Source organism: Marmota monax, unplaced genomic scaffold (genome assembly GCF_021218885.2).
Source record: "Marmota monax isolate L192 unplaced genomic scaffold, Marmota_monax_Labrador192_F-V1.1 WCK01_AAM20220418_F8-fsc00204, whole genome shotgun sequence".
NCBI classification, from domain to species: domain Eukaryota; kingdom Metazoa; phylum Chordata; class Mammalia; order Rodentia; family Sciuridae; genus Marmota; species Marmota monax.
This window is the reverse complement of record NW_026695247.1, coordinates 3,051,931-3,078,588: the sequence shown is the minus strand read 5'-3', so window position 1 is coordinate 3,078,588 and position 26,658 is coordinate 3,051,931. Positions and strand designations below refer to the sequence as shown.

At 34.2% G+C, this 26,658-nt stretch overlaps 1 long non-coding RNA gene across 1 annotated transcript; it reads left to right on the top strand.

Annotated features, from left to right (window-relative positions):
• The first annotated feature begins 2,167 nt into the window (after positions 1-2,167).
• LOC124076387 (uncharacterized) lies at positions 2,168-25,657 on the top strand. Its single transcript, XR_009226490.1, has 3 exons — positions 2,168-9,461; positions 18,859-18,955; positions 23,045-25,657. It is a non-coding gene; the product is annotated as an uncharacterized LOC124076387 (long non-coding RNA).
• The last annotated feature ends 1,001 nt before the right edge of the window (positions 25,658-26,658 follow it).

Sequence of the window (26,658 nt, the reverse complement as noted above, 5' to 3'; positions counted from 1 at the left end):
AAAATGCAAAACTGAACACCAAAGACCAACTGTCCTGATCTGTTGAGTACACCCCTTCCTGACAAAGAGCTGGGCCTGTGCCTGAGGATGGTTCTCCACTTGGTCCTAAGAAAAGACAAATTATTGGTAAACGCCCATTTCAAAACTGGCCCTGAGAGAACCACATGGAAGTAGACATGTCTAAAAGAGAAGCAGCCTTCTTATTCATGCTGGTAGGGCACACCAAGCCTTGTTTACAATACTCAGCATGATTCTACCAACCATAGGAGGTCTGCTTCCACCTGACCTGCTGAACCTACTTCTATCACCCTATTCCCCTATAACACAACACTTACAAACCACTAACAGACAATTATCTGTTTACCACCTCTATAGTTTTGCCTTTTTTAAGATGACTATGGTATCTTCAGACTGGCTTCTTTCACTTGAAATTCATCTATGTCTTTGGATGTCTTGAAAGTTCGTTCCTATTGAGTAGCAGTATTACATTATGTAAATGTACCCCAGATTGGTTATTCATTTCACCTATTCAAGTATGTCCTGATTGCTTAAGGAATCTGAGTGTTATGAATAGAGTTACTATACATATTACTGTGTTTTGTTTGAATACAAGTTTCAAAGCAGTCTAACTACCTAAGGTCACCATTGTTGAATTATACAGTAAGATTATGTTTATGTTTTGTTCATTTCCTTGGCTCATTTATTGATTGGGTTATTTGTGGGGTTGGTTTTTTTTTTTGTTGTTGTTGTTGTTGTTGTTGTTTTGGTTTGTTTTTTGGTGTTAAGTTTTTTGAAACTTACTCATTCTAACAGGTAAATGGTGCTATCTGTATTACACAGGCTTCTCCAAAGAAATAGAACCAATAGGATATATAATATATCACTTCCTGCAAAAAGTCACATGAAAGTAATGCACAAACATGGGTAAAACTGGTATGATATTGTGTAACTATCCCCTGACTCCACCTCTGGTACAGTTCTTAGCAACCATCCCTCTGTAAATATTAATACCCCATACCATGGGATTGCTGTTACTCCCTCTGAAGATAGTTTGCATTCTCTCTTCAATGTGTATTCTTTGCTTTTCCCCAACGCTTCTCACTCAAGATGTTTGGCATTCTCCCTTGTACTAAAGATGGCCAGCATTTTCCCTTGAATGTGTATTTCTTACTTTACCCCAAAAAAGTATCTTCCCTGAGATGGCCCACATTCTCCCTTATGTATATCTGCTTTTTGAAATAAATCTACCAGTGTCTCAAACGGCATATGCTGAAATTATTTTCATCCACACATGCCAAAGATCCCATTTATTCTTAGTCCAATTCCTCCTCTTCAGAGTTCCTTGAACCTCCAGACACAAATTGAATAATGTGTTTATGGAGACTGGGAGTCCTACCATCTGCCATCTGCAAGCTGGAGAACCAGAAAAACCGATGGTGTAACTCAGTCCATGTGTAAAGGCTTGAGTGGAACAGGGGAAGTGTTGGGTGAGGTGAACCAAGAACCAAGAGGGCAGAAGCAAATGGAAGTCCCAAATCTAGACAAGAAAGATAATTCACTCTATTTCCATCTTTTTGTTCTATCTGAACACTCAGAGTGGATGATAAGCATGTCCATTGGTGAGGGCTATTTTCTTTATCAGTCTTTTGATTCAAATGCTAATCTATTCCCAAAACACTCTCACAAACACACCTGGAATTAATGTTTTAACAACTCTCCATCTCTGAATTGTCTCCTAAATTAATCACCACAGGACTCTCACTATTGTTTTAATTTACAATTCCCTAATGACATGCTGTTGAGCTTTCTTTTTTGTTGTTGTTGTTACACTTATTTGCCATTGTATATATTCTACAGTGAAGTGTCTGCAGATTGTTAATTGTTTATGTCAGACTGTTTATTCTTTTTGAGTTTTAGAAATCTTTGTGTATTTTTGATAAGTCATTGTTCAGATATGTTTTACAAATATTTCTCCCAATCTGTGGCTGCTTTTCATTCTGTTAACAGGATCTTTTACAGTGTAAACATTTTCAATTTTAATAAAATCTACAAATTGAATTATTTTTCTTTCATTAACTGCCTCTTGGTGTTGAATTCAAAACATCATCACCCTTCATAATATCGGGGAAAATTTTTGTCTGTGTTTTCATTTAGGATTTTTACAGTTTTTTATGTTAAATTTGAGGTGATGCACAAGTTTGAACTTATTTTTGTGTAAATTGTGAAGCTCATTTCTCCATTCATTTTATTCTACATAGTCATCTAGTGATTTCATCACTATTTGTGGAATCTTTAAACAGCTCTTACTCCTTGGACAAAGCCAGTTGAGTATATCTACGTTGATGTATTCAGGGGCTCTCTGTTCTGTGGAGTTTATCAATGTGCCCATTTCTTCACTAATATTACACTCTCCATTGTTGTAGATTTATAAATCTTGGAATCTAGGTGTGGAAGTTCTTCAACTTTGTTTCTCTTCAGTCTTCTGTCATCTACTCTAGGTTCTAAAACACTTTGTTGATCTCCTTTCCCGGAATTTTTTTTTAAGATTGTGCTGAATCTGTAGATTCATTCTGGTGGAACTACCATCTTAATATTGAGTCAACCAATCCTGAAAACCAGTATCTCTCCAATTATTCTAGTTTTTCTTTATTTCATTTAACTATGTTTCAAGGTTTCAGCAATAATGATGTCTATTTTATTCTGTGTTTCAAGGTTTTCTGGATGCATATTTATACATCTTTTCTTAGGTTTATACCTAAAGACTTGAAGTTGGGATATTTCGTCATAATTTTTTTTTTATTTCAAATTCCAATTGTAAAATTAGGAAATCAATTGACTTGTATTATTGGTCTTTTACTTTGCTTCTGGTTATCTCCGTTCATTTCAGATCAAGGTAAGAGATAGGTCCATTTCAATTTGAATTTCAGAAATCGTGGCATTGTATAATTCTTACCCAACATTTCAGTGATGCGGTGGGACTCTTGTGAAGCCGTGAACTCAGTGCGTGAGGCACTGCGCCCTGGGACCGGCAGGGGGAGCCAGAACCCGCTTTTCTGACCTGTGTATTGCGCGTGCGTATTTCGCTTACGGAAGTCCTCTTGGTCAGACTCAGTCCTCGCCTCACTTGGGCCGCGTCCGCCGCGAAGGAGAGGCTCGCTTCCCTCGTGTCCTTTGCAGATGGCTGAAGCGGGGTTCTTTGCCGCACTTCTCCCGGAAGTTTTTCTGAAATAGGAAGTAGGGAAGTTCTCGTTTGCTGGCGTGTTCTCGTGAAGTTTGTTCTTCACTGTTAAGAAGACACTTTTTAAACATGTTATTAAAAGCGTCCTCTCGTTGAGGCTTTGCCTGTGGGTTTACAAGTTTGGGTTCGTTATTTCGGAGAGTTCCCCAGGCGGGGGCGACGGGGCGACGAGGGAGCGGCGGCGGGGACGGCGCCCTCTGCCCTCCTGGGTGGCGGGTGGCGGGTGGCGGCCCGGCTTCCCGGGGTGGTCCCAAGCGCAAGACTTAGAAAAGAGCGACACTCCTTCAACTGTTACTACGAAATGTGCGACACTCCTTCAACCGTTACTACGAAATGTGCGACACTCCTTCAACCGTTACTACGGAATGTGCGACACTCCTTCAACCGTTACTACGAAATGTGCGACACTCCTTCAACCGTTACTACGAAATGTGAGACACTCCTTCAACTGTTACTACGAAACCGAAACTTAACATTTCACTTTCCTGGCTTAATGGAAGCGAATACATCAAGAATATTTATTTCCGTTGAAGAAAGTCCCAGTTTGACGTATAACAATGAAGTAACAGGTATTTTTTTACAAGGATTAGCATCTTAGGTGAAATAGGTTAACCATATTAACTTTTCATATTAAACCACAAAATGAAGAGAGGTTTGGTTGTTTGGTTTTGGTTTTGTTCCTAGACTTTGGTCATTTATAATAAATTCAGAATTAACTAAAGGTCAATTAACCCTGAGTTCTTCTTCTTCTTCTTCTTTTTTTTTTTAAGTATTTCCCATCTTTATTTTTTTTATTTGTTTTAATTAGTTACACATGACAGTACAATGATCTTGACATATCATATGTTTTTTTTTTTTTTTTTAATTTTAATATTTATTTTTTAGTTATTGGCGGACACAACATCTTTGTTTGTACGTGGTGCTGAGGATCGAACCCGGGCCGCACGCATGGCAGGCGAGCGCGCTACCGCTTGAGCCACATCCCCAGCCCACATATCATATGTTTGAATCAGATGGGGTCTAATTTCTCATTTTTCTGAGTGTACAGGTTGCAGAATCACATTGGTCATGCAATCACGAATATACCCACAGCGATAATAATGTCTATTTTATTCTGCTGTCCTTCCATTCCCCTGTTTCCCTCCCCTCCCATCACTTCTCTCTACACAATCTAATGTGACACACTTCTTTTTTTCCCCTCACATCGTCATACATGTATTCTGTATAACCATGAGAGTCTCCTTCCATCTTCCATGCAATTCCCCTTCTCCCTCCCTTTCTCTCCCACCTCTCTTCCTTATCTAGAGGTAATCAGCTTCTCATGCTCTTCCTCCCTAACCCTGAGTTCTTAATGCTACTTTTTGTTTGCATTATTTATGTTTTCCTTACTTCAGGGTCCATTTTGCTGGTTTACATTTTCTAGGAAATTACATAATTTCTGTAGGTTTACAGTTTTATTGTACGTTTATTGGAAATGTTCGTCTCTCCTATATTTGTACTTTTATACAAAAATAATTTTCTTTTTCCTACTGGGATTGAACTCACTGGTGCTTTATCCCTGAGCCACATCCCCAGCCTTTTTATGTTTTATTTTGAGAATGGGTCTAGCTAAATTGATGAGGCTGGCTTTGAACTTGCCTCAGCCTCCAGAGTTGCTGGGATTACAGATGTGTGCCAGCAAACCTGGCTTTTATACAGTATTCTTAATCTTATCTATGTTTTTCTTTTCTCTCTTTTCTATTTTTAGTCAACTGTAGTGTTAAAATATGCATATTACACTGTTTCAAATGACATAATTGCTATTTGGCAATTCTTATGATCCACTCATTGTTATTGTTTCTTATCAGTTACTGATGTGTTTGTGTGTGTGTGTGTGTGTGTGTGTGATTACTAACACAATAACAGTATTTTTATCAGTTATCATACTAGTACAATCAGTACCAATAACTGATTTTATTTTTATTTATATATAATGGAATTTCTATTATCAATAAATAAGCTCGTGTATTTATATGTAAATATACAAACTACTACACACACGTGTGTGTATTACAATGTGTACATATACATATATATTATGTATATATAGTATACACACATACATATACAATATTGGTAGCTAGCTATATCATTTACAGGTATTGTAACCATTAACTATTATAAGCAAGAAGTCATCATTTTGAGGAAGGGAATCTAAAGGCTTTCTATACCTGCCATATTTGTGCATTGTCATATCGATAGTGAGAAGCATTATTAGGTCATTATGTTTCTAACTTGTTGATAATATCCCGAGCTAGACCATGTCCATTTCTTCTTTAATTTGAATAAAGTCAATAAAGCTTCTTCTATTTTATGACAGTGTAGTTAATGTGAACATACTTTGTGATATTATACATTTGCCAACAATGGGCAATGGCTGTTGTAGAAATTTAAAGGTAAAGAAAACTGTGTTATTTCTGGTTTTGATAATTGTATTTCAGGTTTAACATGATTTCCTAGGAGCATTATAAATTTCTTTTGGATTTTATTATACAAATAAGTCACATATCCCTTTTTTATCATTAGCTATATGACTAGCTAAATCAATATTATTCATTCAATTAAAATTAGAAGCATTCTATTGTTTGTGCCTCCAAAATAATAACTCAAAGAGGTAATATTTTCCCCACAGAATAAAACGTCTAAAACCATTCAAAATATCCTTCCATTTTTTTCTCTGATTACTTTCTGTAGAGCGTCATCAAGTAAATTATCAATCTGAGTGCCTTTGGAATGCTTCTGTTTTAGCAAACATTTCAGTGAAACATCATATCATCATGTCATGAATTCTGTTCATATTCTCCTAATCTTTGAATGTTTTTTCCAGTGGCAAATATTTGCATTACTACAACTAAAATATATACATGGAAACACAATAAAGAATGTTTTGGAATAAGTGACCCAGTCACAATGAAGCAATTCACCATTGGAGCTTTTTTTAATAAAGCCAGTATTTTGAAAATGTTCAGCCATGAAGTAATGTAGAGTATCTAAAGGCTACACCTTTTCCTGGTGAAATGTCACTTACTTTTTAGAATATGAGCCCAGGACACAGCAACACATCAATAAAAAGTAACAATAATATAATGAATAATTATACACCTAAGCCATAAAATAAGTGATACCTGAAATTCTACAAAGATGGGCTATATTCTTTATTTTTCAGTGTGCTCTTTTAAAAAAAAGTACAGCCAGTTATCATTGTCAGTTATTAATGACTAACACTAAACGTACACACATTTGAAAACAAAATGTTTTAATAAATTTTTATTTCAGAACAATGTAAGATTTACACAAAATTTGAAGAGAATAGTATAGAGACTTCCCAGAGCCCCCTCTTATTAACATCGTAAATCAGTGTGGTACATTTGTCACAATTAGTGAACAAATACTAATTATCACCACCTGAAGTTCATATTTTATTTAGATTTGCCAATTTCCCTGTTCCAGATTCCCAACCAGGACACCAGCTTACATTTACTAGTGATATGTTTCAGCTCTTCTGGCTATCACAGATTTTTAGGCTTTCATATTTTTGATGATCTTAATAATGTTTATACTGGTCAAGTTGGATAAAGTTCCCCATTTGAGATTTCCTTGATGTTTTCCTCATAATTTAGTTGGGCTTATTGGTTCTGGAAAAGATTAGAGGTAGGGTGCTGTTCTCACACTTGATATCATACATATGTGCTCTATAGATGGTTTTTCCCTGTTAATGTTAACTATGACCACTTGGATAAGGTTGTTTGTCAGGTTTCTCCTCCAGGAATTTGCATTTTGCCCCATCTATGCTTGATGTAGTCTTTAGGAAGAAATCCTTATGCACACCCCACATCTAAGAAGTTGGCAGTTAGCTTCATCTCGATGACTATCTGCATTATTTGGGGAGAATTCCTCTAAATAGGAGCTTTCTATTTACTCCAACTCGTTCATCCAGTATGGACACCTGGATAGTTATCTTAAGCTTTTGGTTATAATTCAGTACTATGTTATTTATTTCTATTGTTCCTGCTTTAGCCATTGGGGAATCTTGCCAGTAGCTTTCTTTTCTTTGACAAAATCCCATCTTGGTGGGTTTTATTTTGTTGGACACTTTCTTTCTTTCTGGCACTTTAATTTTATCTAGTTTTGTATTTTGATGCCCCAGTTCTAGTGTCATCCATTTCTCTGAGGACCTCTGCCTTCTTTTATTGGAAAATGGTATTAAAAACCTAAATTTGAAACTCCTCTTAGATCCATAGAGAAGTAAGGTTATAAGGACAAACCTCAGCCCCTAAAGTTGAAGACATCCACAGTTAAATAGAGAAAAACACAACTTACTAAGCAGAAATCCACCAACAGAACCTCCATGGTAATCAGTGCTAAGAAACCCAAGCAGTAATTGATGAATTGCTAGAGGCTTAGTTTGGACAAGTATGAGAGATAAAGTCTCCAGGAGGGAGCTTCACTTTCAATGAGTTTACCTCCCAAAGCTCTACCAGGTTCTTATAAATGAATATTAGTGAAAAATACCCTTGTGCTTCCCACAAAAGAAAAGGACCATTTTAAAATATGCCAGACTGTTCTACTCTTAACAAGATTTGTCCTCAAAAAAAACTTTTTACCATCTTTATTGAGATGTAATTGACAAATGAAAATTGTGTACATAAAGTGTACTATGTGATGATTTGATATACATAGACTTTGTGAAATGATCACTGTAATCAAGCTAGTTAGTACATCTATTACCTTTGTGTAAGGATGAGGTAAGAACACTTAATATATATTCTCTTAGTAAATTTGAGTATACAGTATGGTGTTAACTACAGTCACTATGCTATATATTAAATACCCAGAACTTGTCTTATAACTGGAAATTTATCTCCTTATGGCCAATATCCCCCCATTTTCCCCATTCAGTCTTTCTAGGACCTCCATCAAAGGGTTGTAATCTAATCCCTATTCATGACTCATTTTCATTATTTTTCCAGGCACTACCTCTAATTATTAGCATCATCTTATAAAGTATTTTACTGTTGGAAAATGCTTTCATGCATAAATTATCATGTTGATATGTTCCTGCTCAAGAAGGTTAGGAGATGACAGTAAATGTCACATGGGCCCAGTGGGTAAGTCTCAACACTGATGTACTTATCCAAATGTCCAGAACAGCACCACACAACACTCCACTCTCCACCCTCATCCATGATCCTTCAGAGCACTTACAGCTACTTAAAGATTTTTTTCCTTGTTTACTTATATCTAGTGTGTCACTCACTAGAATACAGTGTTCCTGACCACAATTTCATGTCTTCCTTACTACTTGAGCTTCAACAGGGAGAACACTGAGTGCTGGAGACTTGGTGACTATTTTTTGAATGAATACATTTGTGGATTAAATTTTTACTAACTGGCAATTCTGTTCTAAGCACTAGGCTAGGGTTTGAGTAGTAAAAACAGGCATTTTGTTTTTCATTTGTTTGCTTTTTGTTTTTCCCAGAATAAAAGCTTGTTTGTTCTGATTAAGCTTATGTTTATTAGATTAATTATGAGAATAAAGTACAAGATACTGTGGAAACATTTCGTATTTCACTGAGCACTCACATTTATTTTCACAAAAGAAATAATAGGAAAAAAATTACACGAATGGCATACTAAAATCACAGTCATTTTTTTAAAATTAAAGAACATGGAAGAACTCACCATTATAAATGTAATAAATATGTAAAAAGCCTTCAGTCATAGTTTTAAACTTCATGAACACTAGAGAACTCACATGGAGGAGAAATTCTATATATTATATGAGTGTGGAGATGCCTTCATTCCTAATGTATCCTTTCAACAACAGAAGTCAACTAAACTAGGGAGAAACCGTGGATCTATGGTCACCATGGGCAAGTATTGTGTAAAAATCCAGCCTTGACATCCACAAATAAACTCAGAGGAGGGGCAGCCCTGAAAGAGGAAACTCTGAATCATGAAAAGAGAGCTTCCTGAATGTTATGTGGAAATAATGGGAAATGTGTTGTAATTATCTGCAATCAAAGCATATGTATAGATGAAAATCTAATAAAAATAATTACTTTCTATTAGTATGTGCTAATATTTTTAAAGAATATATCTGGTATTTGTTTCTGGTTCCTGCAGAGTTTCAAATCTTTTGGAATTTCCTGAGTGACAGGAGTATATTTATTGTACTAATGAGGTGAGTGTCATGGCCCTTACGCAGCCCCAGGAAGGGAGCTGCTTACCAAAAAGATCAACCATGTGATTACAGTGTTAATATTTTGAGCCAGCCCAACCTGGGAAGGAAATGGGAAGCAGAAGATTGAGTTAAATTATGTGGCTAATGATTTGATCAAGCATTATATACCTATATAATAAAACCTCTAAACAGTGGGGCTCAAGGGTCCTTCATGATTGCTAAATAATTTCATGTTCAGGAGGGTAACAATCCAGGACTCCACAGGGAGAGGGCTGTGGATCCCTACTTACCTCTCCTTATGTATTTCTTCACTTAGCTGTTATAAAGTTGTATATTTTATAATAAAACTCTAATCATAGTATGGCTCATACTTAAGCTGTATGAGTCTTTTTGGTGAATTATTGAATCTGATAAAATCATGGAAACTTCAAAATTTACAGCCAGTTTATCAAAGTACAAGTGGTTTGGGGTCCCCCAAAATGTGCCTGGCATATGAAGTAAAGGTAATCTTGGAGACTGAGCCTTTAAAAATGTGGAATTCTGGTGCTAACTCTGAGTAGATGGTGTCAGAATTGGATTGCAGCACACCTTTGGTGTAGTTGAAATGAAATAGGGAAATAACATAATTCATACTGGAGGAGAGATTCAATAAAATGAACATGAAAAAAGCCTCTTACGCAAAAAAAAAAAAAGAAATTTCATAGAACACACCAGGATTTATGTTATATAAAATAATTTTATTGAAACAAGTGAAAGAATGTGTAGAAATCACTCATTCCCTAGTCAATGTTATAGTTCTCATAATTGAGAAACACTAATTCTAAGGTCAAAGTAGAAAAACCTTCAACTGAAATTATCATCATCAACTTCAAACCATGATGGGAAAGGAGGGGGAAGTGCTAGGGAGTGATATTACTCAAATAATATTGTTATATTTTGTGCATGTACAAATGTGTAACAACAAATCCCATCATTATGTAAAACTATAATGCACCAATTTTAAAATGTGGGGGAAAAAACCCAAACCATAAAAAAACATAATCAAGTACAGTTTAACCCACAATTCATCCTAAAATTCAGAATTTCTCCAACTGAACTATTTTTTTCAGAAGGATAAAACAGAATAATGATATGATTTGGGATGTTACATGCAGATTTTGTTATAATAAATACGTAAATCTATTACCCTTATTAACCTTACATACCTTTCAATAGATTAGTAGAGATTCTCTTTCACATACAGTTGGATTATATCCTGATAAATACATTGTAAACTGAAATTATAAGCTTAAGATGCATTCAATACATCTAATTTAATGTATAGCATAGCTTGATGCAATAGAGTATTGACTGCTCACCATATCGTGTAGCTAACTGGGACTCAGGGATTACTGTCACTACTTGGTATCATAAGAGACTATAATATCACAAAACACTAGCCCAGGCAGAGATCAAAATTTAAAGTACAGTAATGTTGAAAAATCATCAGTCAAACCAGTTGGGACAATCTGTACTTATAAATGCACATGCAGTAAAAGTTAATTGTTAAATACAATATTTGGCCAGTTTCTAGTTTGCTACGCAGTTCTAAATATAATTATAGAAATCTAGGACCATCAGAAAATTACTTTGAGTATGAGTCAAAAAATATAAGACAAAATTTTTGTGTCATAAACATTACATCAATATTAACATGTATATGTACATGACAAATAATACAAGTAATACAGAATTTATGACAGAAGTAGAATGTTAATATAATTGCCCTTTTACAATGTCCAACCTGACCGTATTTTTACATGTATACTGCCATGAGTCTATCTCACCTTGGGCAATAAAAAAGGAGAAGTGGGGACAGAAAGGATGCCAGAGGAGACCAGGACCAAGTTGGAGGGGTAAGAAGCAGGCAGAGGGAGACATAAGCATGACTCATGTGGAATGAGTGTCTCCGAGATGTTCTGGGGCAGGGATGATTATGGTAGAGGGAATGGAGGTGGAAGAAGGAAAACAGGAGCAGAAAGAGAAAGAGGAATGAGAGGACAAGGCATTGAATGGGGCTAATTAAGCCTGTAAAGTTTAGTATCCAGAGGATCACAACCAAAACCAGGAAGAAATGCAACGAAGATATAGGTTTGTTGTCCTAAGAAGCTCCTCAATTCCAAAATTACAACAGACTTAGTTGTAGATCTAATTGGATTTTATTCACAATTTATAAATCAGAGAATCCTCCACTTTACAAAATAAGGTGAGAGCTTCCACTGGAAAATAGCAGAAGAGTGCATTTTGTAAGGTGGAAACGAAGAAATAGAACAATAAATAGACTGTTGGCTAACATCAGGTTAGTTCAGGTTACTTTCATATATGGGTTAAAGCAGAGGAAACTTCCTCATGATTCTAACTCAAGTCAACTGTGTGAAAGTTGTCAGAATCAAAACGGAGTCCCTCAAGACTACCCTAACAAAAAAGGAATAAGTCTTAGAGTTTATGAAGGAAGGGTAATTGTGCATATTTGACTGTCAGACCATAACCTTACACAAAGGCCACCACAACAAGTACTTATATAACAACTACTTCTGCAAGGAAATCTACCCAGCTGCTCTCTGTTCAACCTCAAATTCCCACGATCCTTGCTATTAATCTTCATATCCAAGGATTATTGTTACAAAATATCTTGTGTAATCATCCTAAATTTGCCTTTAAAAACTTCCTCTTGCCTCAACTTCTTTGAGCATGTTGATAAATTATGAATAGCATTCCCATTGCAATGCTATTCTCTTCAAATAAATATCATTTTCCATCGGATAATCTCTCTCTGGTTGTTATTAAGGTTGGCATATCTGGTCTTGTCTGAAGCAAGACCACCTTCAGAGGAAATTGTAGCCTCCTAGAACTGAGTATGGTTCTGACACTGAGCCCTTTGTGTTCTTCATCTCCATGGGTTCCCTTTTCTGCTCTGGCGAGTCCATCTTTTTTTAGTAGAAATTCCCTAGAGACTTTATTTGGGATCTGATTTGGATAAGGCCACCTTAAGAAAGGATGTTGCATCCTTTTGAAGACTAAAATGATTTTTTTTCTAGTGAGCCCTTTCTATATAACAATATCCTTCTGATTTGAGTACTCTGGTTTCTACAGAATTTAAGTTGCTTATGAAGATTTCATCTTCTGGTGAGTTCTCTTTGGTTCTGCACACATAGTTATGTATTTTGTTTTATCTGCATCCTAAATTTAAAATTTCTTGTGAATATATTTTGTTTTGTTTCATTTTTATTTGGCTATAAATCTTTAATGATATGGATTTTTGACACTTTTTTCTCCCCATTTTGTTTCAAAAATCTTCTCAGACCAAAATTAAACATTCTAAATGGTAGAGATGGGACGACCAATTAAAATTTGCAAGTCTAGCTGCCACCATCTAACAGATTTTCATCTCTGAGAATAGTCTCCATGTGAAGATTGGCTAGTCATAGACAGGAACGATTACCACTAGGAAGGAGACTACCAGGCACATGACAATATCCGTTCGACTAGGGAAACCTTGGTCACAGGTCAGACAAACTAGGATAAAGGCTGTTCACAAAGTGAAAAAAAGAAAAAGAAAAAACAATCCTGTGCCACATACACGTGTCAAACCAAAATACTTTACCCACACTCTTAATATTCCCTGACATGGCTGATTGGATTTTCTTTGCTCTCATGCAATTAATAAGAAACAAATGGTATCCCAAAATTCTAAAGTGCAACAAAAGATGTCCTTATTCATATACTACAACCTGGACTACAGTATAGTCCATTCTCAAGCATGTTCTTACCTCTCCTTCCTCTGTCTTCTTTTTCTCTTTTAATCTCTCTGTGTACCTTTTTTCCCCCTATTTTAAATCTGGCTTTTTTGCTTATATTAAGATAAAGACAAATTGAAATGAAAACAAGATAAAGCCTGATTAAAAGTTTTTCTTTGGGCATTTGAGCCAAATTTCTAAATAAGAAAAAAAAAAAGCCTTTTGCTGAGAAAAAGCTTTTTAGTTTGAAACCATCCCATTTATTGATTCTTGATATTAATTCTTGTGCTATAGAAGTCTTATTGAGGAAGATGGGGCTTAATCTCACATGATGGAGATTTGGGCCTACTTTTTCTTCTAATAGATACAGTGTCTCTGGTTTAAGTCCTAGGTTCTTGATCCACTTTGAATTGAATTTTGTGCATGGTGAGAGACAGGGATTCAATTTCATTTTGTTGCATATGGATTTCCAATATGCCCAGCACAATTTGTTGAAGAGGCTCTTCAACATTGGAGAATGCATGTTATTGGTGCATTTGACAAATATAAGATAATTGTAACTATGTGGGTTAGTTTCTGTGTCCTCTATTCTGTACCATTGGTCTACACATCTATTTTGTTGCCAAACCATGCTGTTTTGTTACTAGTGTCTGTAGTATAGTTTGAGGTCTGGTATAGTGATCCCACCTTCTTCACTCTTCTTGCTAAGTGTTTCTTTAGCTATTCTGGGTCTCTTATTTTTCCAGATGAATTTCATGATTGCTTTTTCTATTTCTATGAGAAATGCCATTGGGATTTTGATTGGAATTGCATTACATCTATATAGTGCTTTAGGTAGTATGGTCATTTTGATAATATTAATTCTGCCTATCCAAGAACAATGTAGATCTTTCCATCTTCTAAGGTCTTCTTTAATTTCCTATTTTAGTGTTCTGTAGTTTTCATTGTATAGATTTTATTTTTACTTCTTTCATTAAGTTGATTCCCAAGTATTTTATTTTTATTTTTTTTTTGAGGCTATTGTAAATGAGGTAGTTTTTCCCATTTCCCTTTCAGAGGATTTGTCACTGATATACAGAAATGCCTTTGATTTGTGGATGTTGATTTTATATCCTGCTACTTTGCTGAATTCATTTACTAGTTCCAGAAGTGTTCTGGTGGAGCTTTTTTGGGTCTTATAGGTATAGAATCATATTGTCAGCAAATGGTGCTAATTTGAGTTTTTCTTTTCCTATGCATATCCCTTTAATTTCTTTCATCTCTCTAATTGCTCTGGCCAGTGTTCAAGAACTATGTTAAATAGAAGTGGTGAAAGAGGGAACCCCTGTCTTGTTCCAGTTTTTAGAGGGAATGCTTTCAATTTTTCTCCATTTAGAATGATGTTGGCCTGAGGCTTAGCATAGATAGCTTTTACAATGTTGAGATATGTTCCTGTTATCCCTAATTTTTCTAGTGTTTTGAACATGAAGGGATGCTGTATTTTGTCAAATGCTTTTTCTACATCTATTGAGATGATCATATGATTCTCATATTTGAGTCTATTGATGTGATGAATTACATTTATTGATTTCTGTGTGTTGAACCAACCTTGCATCCCTGGAAAGAACCCAACTTGATCATGATGTGTTATTTTTTGGATATGTTTTTGTATTCTATTTTCCAGAACTTTATTGAGAATTTTTGCATCTATGTTCATTAGAAATATTTGTCTGAAGTTTTCTTTTTTTGTGATGTGTCTTTGCCTGGTTTTGGAATCAGGGTGATATTGGCCTCATAGAATGAGTTTGGAGGTGCTCCCTCTTTTTCTTTTCTGAAATAAATTGAAGAGTATTGGTATTAGTTCTTCTTTAAGGTCTTATAGAACTCTACTGTGTATTCATCTGGTCCTGGGCTTTTCTTGGCTGGTAGGCTTCTGATGGCCTCTTCTATTTCTTCACTTGAAATTGATCTGTTTAAATTGTGTATATCATCCTGATTCAATTTGAGCAAATTATATGACTCTAGAAATTTGCCAATGCCTTCAATATTGTCTATTTTATTGGAGTACAAGTTTTCAAGATAATTTCTAATTATCTTTTGTATTTCTGTAGTGTCTGTTGCAAAATTTCCTTAAGCTTCTTGTCAGCAAAAGAAACAATCAGTGAGGTGAATAGAGAGCCTACTAATTGGAAACAAATTCTTACCACACACACGTCAGATAGAGCACTAATCTTTAGGATATATAAAGAACTCAAAAATCTTAACACCAAAAAATCAAATAACCCAATAAATAAATAGGCCAAGGACCTGAACAGACACTTCTTAGAAGAGGATATACAATCAATCAACAAATATATGAAAAAAATATTCAACATCTCTAGCAATTATAGAAATGTAAATAAAAACTACTCTAAGATTTCATCTCACTCCAGTCAGAATGGCAGCTATTAAGAACACAAACAACAATAAGTGTTGGCAAGGATGTGGGGAGAAAGGCAAATTCATACATTGCTGGTAGGATGCAGATTGGTGCAGCCAATATGGAAAGCAGTATGGAGATTCCTTGGAAAACTGGGAATGAAACCACCATTTGTTCCAGCTATCCCTCTCCTCGGTCTATACCCAAAGGACTTCAAAATGGCATACTACAGGGACCCAGCCACATCAATGTTTATAGCAACACAATTCACAATATCTTAAACTGTGGAACCAACCTAGATGCCCTTCAGTAGATGAATGGATAAAGAAAGTGTGATATATATACACAATGGAATATTATTCCACATTAAAAGAGATTGGCATTTTCAGGTAAATGGATGAAGCTGGAGAATATAATGCCAATTCCTCAAAAACCAAATGCCAGATGATTTCTCTGATCCATAATATACTGGGGGAGGGGGAGATTAAATGAAGTCTAGATAGGGCAAAGGGGAAAAGGAGAGAGAGAGAAAGGGAGGAGACATGGGGGGAGAAAGATAGTGGAATGCAATAGTCATCATTACCCTATACATGTAAGAAGACATGAAGGATAAGACTCTACTTTGTGTACAACCAGATATATGAAAAATTGTGCCCTATATGTGTAATATGAATTGTAATACATTCTGTTGTCCTATATAATAAATCAAAAATTAAAAAAAGATGTCAAGACTGCCCAAAGTAACCTACACATTCAATGTAATCTCTTTCAAAATCCCAATGATTATTTTTAGATATACAAAAAGAAAATCCTAACATTCATACAGAATCTTAAAACACCATGAATAGCCAAAACAATCTTGAAAAAGAATAAAGCTAAAATAAAATAAAGAAAAGAAAAAAAAACTTTCAAATTAATGGTTTTGCAATTTGGAGCAACTCTATGGTAAACTAGACACCTAAGAATCATCCGTTTCCAATGAAAATTTGTTTGTTGGCCAACAAAAAATTAGGGTGACAAAACAGCTCTGTTTTTTTTTTTTTAACTAACCTTATACCTTCATCAACATCTTGATCCCAGAACAATAACAAGCTAGACTGGGGGTGTATCTCAGTGTTAGTGTTTGCCTAGGATGCATGAAGCCCTAGATTTGATAACTAGCATGACACAACAAACAAGCAAACAAAGGATCTCTATGTCCCACATAAAAATTGTTATGCCAGTCATGTGGAACAGAAATCAAAAATTTAAAAAGAATGCGAATAATTTTTTAAATTATTTCTAAAAATGTTTCCCAAGTGAATTAATTAATCAACCAAACCAGACTGGCAAACAAAAAAAGTTTTTCTAAATTCAAGATCGTTGGAATTTAGAAATTTAGAAATTCAGTGCTAGCTAAATTGTAAATATCTAACAAGTACTCCTAAATATAGTTATGTGGTAACTTTAAGATCAATTAACTAAAATAAAATTTCCAGAACTCAAATAAAGAAATTGATAGGTTCAAAAAACTGCTAGGGAAGATCAAAGAGAACAAGAATTTATTACATGAGAACAAAGAAACTAATAAAATGTATGGGTTTTGTGACTTTTATTTAAAACATTGTTGATTCTTTACATAACATTTTTGTTGACTAGATTTAAGGAAAAAAAACCTTTTCTTTGCGTGATCTATATTTTGCATCAATTTGGTAAGTTATATTTTTCTTTTTTTTTGAGAGAGAAAGAGAGATTTTTTGATATTTATTTTTCAGTTTTCAGTGGACACAACATCTTCATTTTTTTATTTTATGTGGTGCTGAGGATCGAACCCAGCGCCCTGGGCATGCCAGGCAAGCTGGTTACCGCTTGAGCCACATCCCCAGCCCTAAGTTATATTTTTCTAAACAAAGGTGGAAATATTTACTTCTTTTCTTCCCTATTTGATTCTTCCCAAATTCAGAAGCTGTGTTTATTTTTTATAGAAATAAGTCAATTTTTATAAGTTCAATAAGAATCTGTTCTCTTTATAACAAAATATATATGGAAACATTGGAATGTTCAAAACTATACACAGAATGCCTGACTTCAGAGGTTCCTAAACCTATGGGTGAATAAAACTGTCACTTTCTAGTAGACTCAGGAACCTCATGAGGTTAGGTACTTCAGGTGAAATCTAAAACCTTGGTTTGGGATTCTAGACTTGAGAGGTTTCTAAATCTGAGATTAATACATAGTAGGTAAATTTCATGCTGTTTTTATATTATTGAAACCATATCTGATAAAACTAAATTTGTTTAATAAACACATTGGTTTTTCTTTGATTATCTTTGGTGAAAAATGGTATGACTACAGAAAGAAAAATATGTTTCTACAGAAAAATTATAGCACACATGTTTTATATTGTAGCTCTCTTTGGTTTGGGGTTTTTATTTTCTTTTTTTTTTAAATCTACCTACAGATTGAACTAGATCCTAAATTCATCTAGTTTTCTCCAATCAAATTTTCTCCCATGAAATTACTAATAGAAATTGCTTTTTTCTAGATCCCTACAAACTGAAGCTGGAAATTTGAATATAAATTTCAAGAGACAAACCTCATGACTGATGTGTGGACTGCATAGAAATTTCACCAAACTTCTCAGTGCCATAACCAGAAATATTCAAACCACACACAGGCTGAGAAAATAATGTCAGAATAAGATTCTATATACTAATGAGACTCTTACCCTATTGATTGTCCCTCATTTATGCCTACCTTTCACTTGGCAGAACAATCATGTAGTTAAGATTTTACAATTAATATCTATTGTGACTAGCTATTGACAGATTCTAATCTAAGAAATCTTTTGGTACACATGGTAACTTTGTCAGAATCCCTAATTTGATCAAATTATACTAATGGTCCCTTTTTTGCAAAATTATTTAAATAATGCAATCATGGAATATCAAATTGCAGCATTACTCTAGATGGTTTATTGGTTAAATAAGAAAAAATTTCTGTTATTGCTAATACTGTTTCTGAGGTTACTGGACCCAATTGCTTGCAGTAAGAGAACAGGCTCAATTACTGCAAAATGTCTCACCCAGCTCCATTTGGTCATTTGATTATTCAGTTGCTTACCGTTGAGACTAGATTCTTGGTTCAAAATTGTTATGCAAATGAAATTTGTTATGCTCTTGTTGGCTTGCCTTTTTATTTTCCTTTTTAATTTTTATACTTGTTTCCTGCCACTTTTCTGCAGAAATATAATTCCTTAAAAAATAATGTGTACCTGGTGCTTCAAGATGATAGACATTATCTACAGAACAGATACAAATGAACTTAACAATGGACTCCAGGTAAACTTAGTCTGAGAACCACTTCTTCCAAACCACCTTGTAGCTCAAATGTGGCTAAAAGGGTTTACCACTGAATACTAGTCATTAATCATGTCTTCCAATGTGAGATGAGACCATACCAACAACCAGGACAGGTCTATCCTGCCAACAAGGGATAATCAAAATCTAACTACAGGCTGATTTATCAATAGGGTTACAGGAAAAAGATCTTGATTGAAAAGGGAAAATGCAAAAGTTGTCATAATCAAAATGGAATTGCTTGTTCAATCTTAACAAAAAATAAAAATGATAAGTTATGAAGGAACAGTTCTACACATGATTGATCACACTAAATAATAATTGTAATTATTTCTAATCTTGCACCCATTAGGGTTGTTCTTAAAAGATGGTTTTGATGATCTACTTATTATTCAACTTATCATTTTTTTGTATAAAACATTTTAATGACTTTTCAGGACAGTATAGATGTCATTTACCATCACTGGAACAAGTTCTTCACATATACTTTATAACTCTATGCCAGCCTTCTTTGTTTCAGCTAATGCTAATGACACACATTCCCAGATGATGCTACATATGCCAGCAGAGTGTCAGCTTCTCTCAGAGATTTAGTCAGTTGCTCCAAACATTACGCACTCTGCTTCCACTCTTGAAAGAAATTCATCTTGGTGTTAATTCCAAAATTGGATTTTGATAATTTTTTTATACCTTTATTTTATTTATTTTTATATGGAGCTGAGGATTGAACCCAGGGCCTCACATGTGCTAGGCGAGCGCTCTAACACTGAGCCACAACCCCAGCCATGGATTTTAATAATTTTTTTGGAACAAATCATCCGAGTTTTCCCATATATAGAAGTCATAATGCAACTAATAGACCTAAGAATAAATTTAAAAGATTTCATAAATACCAAATATTGTAAAGCTATTTCAAGCAACATGTGGTTTCTTCTCCATTTGATTATATACTTTATTAAATTTTAAATTGGACTTTTAATTAGAGAATATAAGATTCAAATCAAGTTTCATTGTCTGTTGTACAGAAAATTGCAAAGACATGCAACTTGACTGCACAATCTAACATGAATTCTCCATTAACAGAATTCATCCTGAATCATTTTTACATTTCAAAAATAAAATATCATTTTACTTTCCATGGAATGATAGAATGTAACTAATTTATTGAAATTTTGTTGGTTCATATTTATTTGGCTCATAAATATTATTTTGTCTCACAAATCCTCTTAAATAAATGTAAATGTTGAAAAGTTTAAAATTCTATTAGCACAATTTTTTTGCAATCTTTTTCAACTTAAATTTAAATGGAATTTGAGAACTTGTAGATAGAACTTTAACTAGAAACGCAAAACCATAGCATTCTACCTTGATTTTGAACAAGTAGGTAAAGAATGCCAAAATAAAAATTAGCTTACCTTAAGTAGTAAATTCAGATTACTACTAAACCAAAACCTTAGTGTACAAAGATTATTAATGACCTTTAAGGTGGAATAGTGCTTGAGTATCAGAAATATTTAAGGGAATTTTTTAGATTCACTGATTTTAATCATTTTCAAAGGAAAATTAACTTTATACCTTAAAGTGAATTTAGATTACATACAGTTATATTACAATCATAAATGCCTATTTTCTAAAGTTTAGACTAATCATGTGATAAAATATTCATTTTATATCTAGTAGATCCACTTAACTGCTGAAACTTCTAACAATTATTTTTTCAATAAATTTCCAGCAATATTATTGTGAAGATTATCATACTTTATATATTATATTTGTGTTGAAAGAAAATAAGGCTAAAAAATGTGTATAGCTGAATTATTTATGCTATGTTGCTAAGAATTTATATCTTTTGTTTTATACAATAGAAAAATAAGTATAGAAAATATTCATAGAAATATGGTGAACATAACCAAGATTTTATAAGTACTTTGTCATGTCTAGAAATTGAAATAATTCTTTATAATTTTGGATGGGCACATTTCTGAACATTTGCCAAATATAATATAGCCATCTAGAACAGTGATTTGATTTAGTATATTCTTAAATTCTTCTGCATGTCTAACTGAAAATTTGGGGGAAAATAATTTTTCATTTGTTTAAACTTTTTATTGATTTATTTTGAATTTAATAGAATATACTTAGTTGATAATGTTTAATGTAAGCGTCAGAATATGATATGCTTATTACTCAACTATTAAAGCCATGACGTTTTTTTTCCTGTTTTATTTGTAGAAAAAAAAAGTCTCTCAATTTGTCTATTTTTTAAAATTTGTTCTTTTTAGACATACATGACAATAGAGTGTATTTTGGAATATTATACATACATGGAGTATAACTTCCCATTCTTGTGGTGGTACATGATGTTGAGTTACACTGATTGTGTATTCATATATAAACACAGGAAAGTTATGTCCAATTGAAGCTATGAATTTTTCTCAATACTCTGCCTATTTTCAGGCATTCCCTTACTTTTTTTTTAATTAATAGAATTTATTTTCAGAGCAATCTGTAGATCAAAAAGCAAAAAATACACTTTTCATATATTTTTTTCCTCTTCTCCCCTCACCTCCCCCTCCAATTTGTCTTATTAATTTCTAACATTAATGTAAGACACATTGTAATGATACATTTGTTGCAGTTGATTAGCCACATACTGATACATTATATTAACTAAATCCATTAACTCTAGTCCATAAATCAGAGTTCTCTATGTTTTATAGTTCTAGGGTTTTGACAAATTCATAATAACACATATTCATCATCATCATCACAACACATACAAAATAATTTTACTGTCCTACAAATCCTGTGCTCCCAAATAGCTCCTCTTTCCCTCCCAATCCCTCGAAACCACTAATCATTTTATGGTATCTATAATTTTCTTTTCCAGAATGTCATCTAGTTGGAATCATATAGTGTGTAGCCTTTTCAGACAGTCTTCCTTCACTTTGCATTATATATTTAAGATTCTTTCCTATCTTTTTATGTTTTGATAGCTCATTTGTTTTTATTGCTGAGTAATAATCTATTCTATGAATATACTAGAGTTTGTCCATTCTCCTATTAAAAAATACCTTGATTGTTTCCAGCTTTTAGAAATTATGAACAACTGCTCTAAGCATTCATGTACATATTTTTCTAGGAATATAACTTTTCAACTCTTTTGAAGTAAATACCAAGGAGCTCATCACTAAATCAGACGGTATTAATATGTTCAGTTTTGTAAAAAACTGCCAAACTGTCTTCTAAAGTGGCTCTTGAAATGAATGAGAGTTCCTATTACTCCACAACCTCACAAGAATTTGGGGTTGTCCGTGTTCTGGATTTTAGCTATTCTGATAGGAATGTAGTGGTATGTATGTGTTTTAATTTGCAATTCTCTGATGACACATAATGTCATTTAGGGATATAACCCATTTTGAGTGAATTTTTGTGAAAAGTATAAAATCTCAATCTAGATTTTTACTTGATATCCAGTTGTTCCAGTACCAATTATTTAGCATCTTTTCATATGTTTATTTGCTATCTATACATCTTTTTCAGGGAAGCATCTATTCAGATCTTTAGTCCACTTTTTAATTTAGTTGCTTATTCACTTTTAAGAATTCATTGTGTGCTGGGATTGTGGCTCAGCGGTAGAACGCTCGCCTAGCACAAGTGGGACCGGGTTCGATCCTCAGCACCACATAAAAATAAAGGCATTGTGTTGTGTCCATCTACACCTAAAAATAAATATTTTTAAAAAATAAAATAAATCTGTGTGTATATTGGATAAGAGTCTTTTTAAATCAGATATGCCGTTGCAAATATTTTCTACTAGTCTGTAGCTAGAATTTAATTTTCTATTATTCACAAACAAAAAAAATTGATTTTTTAATTTATTTTTTAAATACACAACAACAGTGGAATGCATTACAATCCTTATTACACATATAGAGCACAATTTTTTGTATCTCTGTATATAAAGTATGTTCATGCCAATTTATGCCATTATACATGTACTCTTTTTTGCATTAAAATTCTTAATACACATATACACCACAATTTTTCATATCTCTGTTTGTATATAAGGTATGTTTTCACCAAATTCAAATCTTCAATGAAAACTACAGAACCCTACAGAGAGAAATCAAAGAAGACCTTAGAAGATGGAAAGATCTACCTTGCTCATGGATAAAAAATTAATTTTAATGATGTCAAATATTATTTTTATTTCATGGATATTGTTTTTCATAAATAAATATTGTTTTTCAACACCTAAATACTCAAAACCAAACTCAAGGTTACCAAATTTTTCTTTTGTTACCTTACAGGATTTTTATAGTTTTGCATTTTACAGTTAGGCATATAATCCATTTTGAGTGAATTTTTGAGAAAAGTATAAAAACCTCAGTCTAAATTTTTTAGTTGATATCCAGTTGTTCCAGTACCAATTGTTTAAAACAATATTCTTACTCTGTTAAATTGCCTTTGCTCCTTCGCAAATGTCAGTTGACTATATTTGTATCTATTTCTGATTCTCAATTTGATTTCAGTGACCTATTTCTTTATTCTTTTGCTAATACCACACTATTCAATTATTACCTTTATAGTAAGTCTTGAAGTCAGATAGTATCAGTCCTCTGGCTTTGCCTTTAATAAATACTTGTTGGCTATTCTGGGTCTTTGCCAGTATCTATATAAACTGAACAATCAATTTGTAAATATCTGCAAAACAATTTCCTGGGATTTTAATTAGTATTATCTTGGATCTATAAATTAAGTTGGGTGAACTAACATATTAACAATATTAAATCTCCCTATTCATAAATATAAAAATCTCTATTCAAATATTTGTAGTTTTTCTCATACACATTTTGTAAATGTTTTGTTAGATTTATTTAGAAGTACTTTTGTTGCATTGTATTTTAAATTTCAAATTCCAATTGTTCATTACTGACATGTAGAAAACAACTGACTTTTATACATTAATCCTCTGTCCTACATTCTAGCTCTAATCACTTAACAATTCCAGAATTACTTTTCTTAATGCTCTGGGATTTTCTAAAAAGACAATTATGTCCTCAATGAAGATATTTGTGTTTTCTGCTGTTGTTCTGGTTCCTTCTCAATCAATAACCTATATTTTATCTTTTATTTTTTCCCCCAGGGATTGAATCCAGGGGTGCTTAACCACTGAGCCACATCCCGAGCCCTTTTTTTAATTTTTTATTTTGAGGCAGGGTCTTACTAATTGGCTTAGGTCCTCACTAAGTTGTTGAGGTTGGCCTCAAACTTGCAATCCTCCTGCCTCAGCCTCCCAAGCTGCTGGGATTACAGGCATGCACCACCATGCCCGGCTAGGGGTGTGTGTCTGTGTGTGTGTGTGTGTGGGGGGGTGTCTGTGTGAGCATATTATGCTTTGTTATATTATGTATAATATGGATATATATTATGCTTTTTATCAAGTTAAGCAAGTTCCCTTCTATTCCTAGTTTTTATCATGAAAATGCATTGGATTTTGTCAAATACTTCCATGTTTACTGATGATGAACATGTGTTTTTTCGTCTATTGACATGCTGGATTACCTTAATTGATTTTCAAATTTTGATCTAGACTTGAATACCTGGGATACATCTCACTTGGTCATCATATATACCTTTTTAATTTTCACTTTGTTGGTTCAAGTTACTAATATTTTGTGGAGAACTTTGCATCTATATCCATGAGACATATTGGTCTATGGTTTTCTTGTAATGTGTTCATTTTCAGCATTTGTGTAATTTTGCCCCCCCCCCAAAATAAGTTAGGAAGTGTTTCCTCTGCTTCTATTTTCTGGAAGACATTGTGGAAAACTGGTAGAATTTCTTAAATGATTGGTTGAAGTTGCCCATGAAACAATCTGTACTTCCTGCTTTCATTTCTGGAAAGTTTCTAATTAGTGATTTGTCATTTTAAATAGAGATATCCCTTTTCAAGTTCTCTCTTTAATCTTGGATGAGTTTTTTGTAGATTGTGTCCTTCATAAAATTGACTCATTTAATCTAGATCATCAAATTTATAAGCAACAAATTGTTCAGAATATTCCATTACTATCCTTTAGATTTCACTTAAATGTCTGGCTCCACTTCCATTGATGATATTAGTCATTTGTGTCTTTATTCTTTTTCTTGGTTAGACAGACTAAAGATTTATCAGCTTGGGTTTGGGGTGTAACCCAGTGGCAGAGTACTTGCCTACCATGCATGATGCTGTGAGTTCAGCACTACAAAAAAAAATCAATTTTATTGGGTTTTATTTAGACTTTATGTACCTTGTGTGGTTTCCATTCTATTTGTTATTTTGTATTTGTTGAGATTTGTTTTATGGTATAAAATGTTATTTACTTTGATGAATACTCCATGTGAACTTGAGAAGAATATGTAATTTCCTATTGATGGATACTCTGTAGATATCAGATTCATTAGATTGATGGTGCTGTCAAGATTTATTATATCTTTACTGGTTTAATGCTGCTGAATCTTTCCATTTCTGGTGGAGGGGTGTTAAATTCTTCAACTACTATAGTAGATTCTTACTATAATAGTGATATTTCTACTAAAATGGTGATTCCAACTATTATAATGATATCAGTTTTTGTTACATGTTTGTAAGCTTTGTTGCGATTCACATTCATTCACATTAAAGATTGTCATGTCTTTTTGGTGGGTTGACCATTTATTATATAGTAGCCCGATTTAGCAATGATAACTTTCCTTCTTCTGAAATCTCTTTATTCAGGTGGTATCATTATCCACATTTTGCAGATGAGAAAAAAAAAAGCCTCAAAAAGGTGCAGGTGTCTGTTCAAGACTTATTCATCCCTGCTTATTCTCCTTTTAAAGGACTAAATGGGGTGCCAAGTGTGAGCACTTTATAAGCTCTGAGAGTCGAAGATGCCATCACTTGCCGGGTTTCTGTTCTCACGACTAAAAGGCTCAGGGGTCACTCCAGTTGAACTGGGCTAACTGGGCTGCACAAAATAACCACACAAGAGACACAAATACCTTTTTTCTTTGGGGTCGCTGTGATGGCTCCTCTGACCTTAAGGGTCTGCAGAAAAAGAGAGAGCGAGAGCACTGCTGACCCCTTTTATTGAGGGAAGCTATTCAAATGAGGCAAGGGTTGAGGTTTCAGGGGCTGAGTATCTTCATGATGTCCCCTGTCAGCAGGTTGACTGACACCTGGGTAGGCCACACCCAAGGGCACAGTAAGAGAAGGGGACACACACAAATTACTTCCATGGAAGATTCTATCCTAAACAGGGCAAGGGGTTATATTACAAAGGAACAGGTGAGCGTAGCTTCACCCATGGGGCTGTAGCAAGACACACCCAGGCACGAGACACAGACCACATTTCTGTGACTGAGCGCCTCAGCACCCAGCCGGGGAGTGTGACCCAGTCGTGTGTAAAGTTGGTCTCCCACAATCACTGCTGGTATTCTGCTGTAACCCATGTCTCTCTTCCTCAGCTGGTGCAAAGTGAGGCCGAGTTCTTTCACTCATCCAACAGTCAGACAGGGATCTCAGGTTTCACTAGGCCCCTTCTCAGGCTCTTTCTACAGCTCCATTTTCTCTCTTCTGGCTTCGAGATCTGAACCTCAACTGATCTGGGTCCCTCCTTCACCCTGTGTCATTCCACAGTGCATTTCTTCAGGCTGCCCGC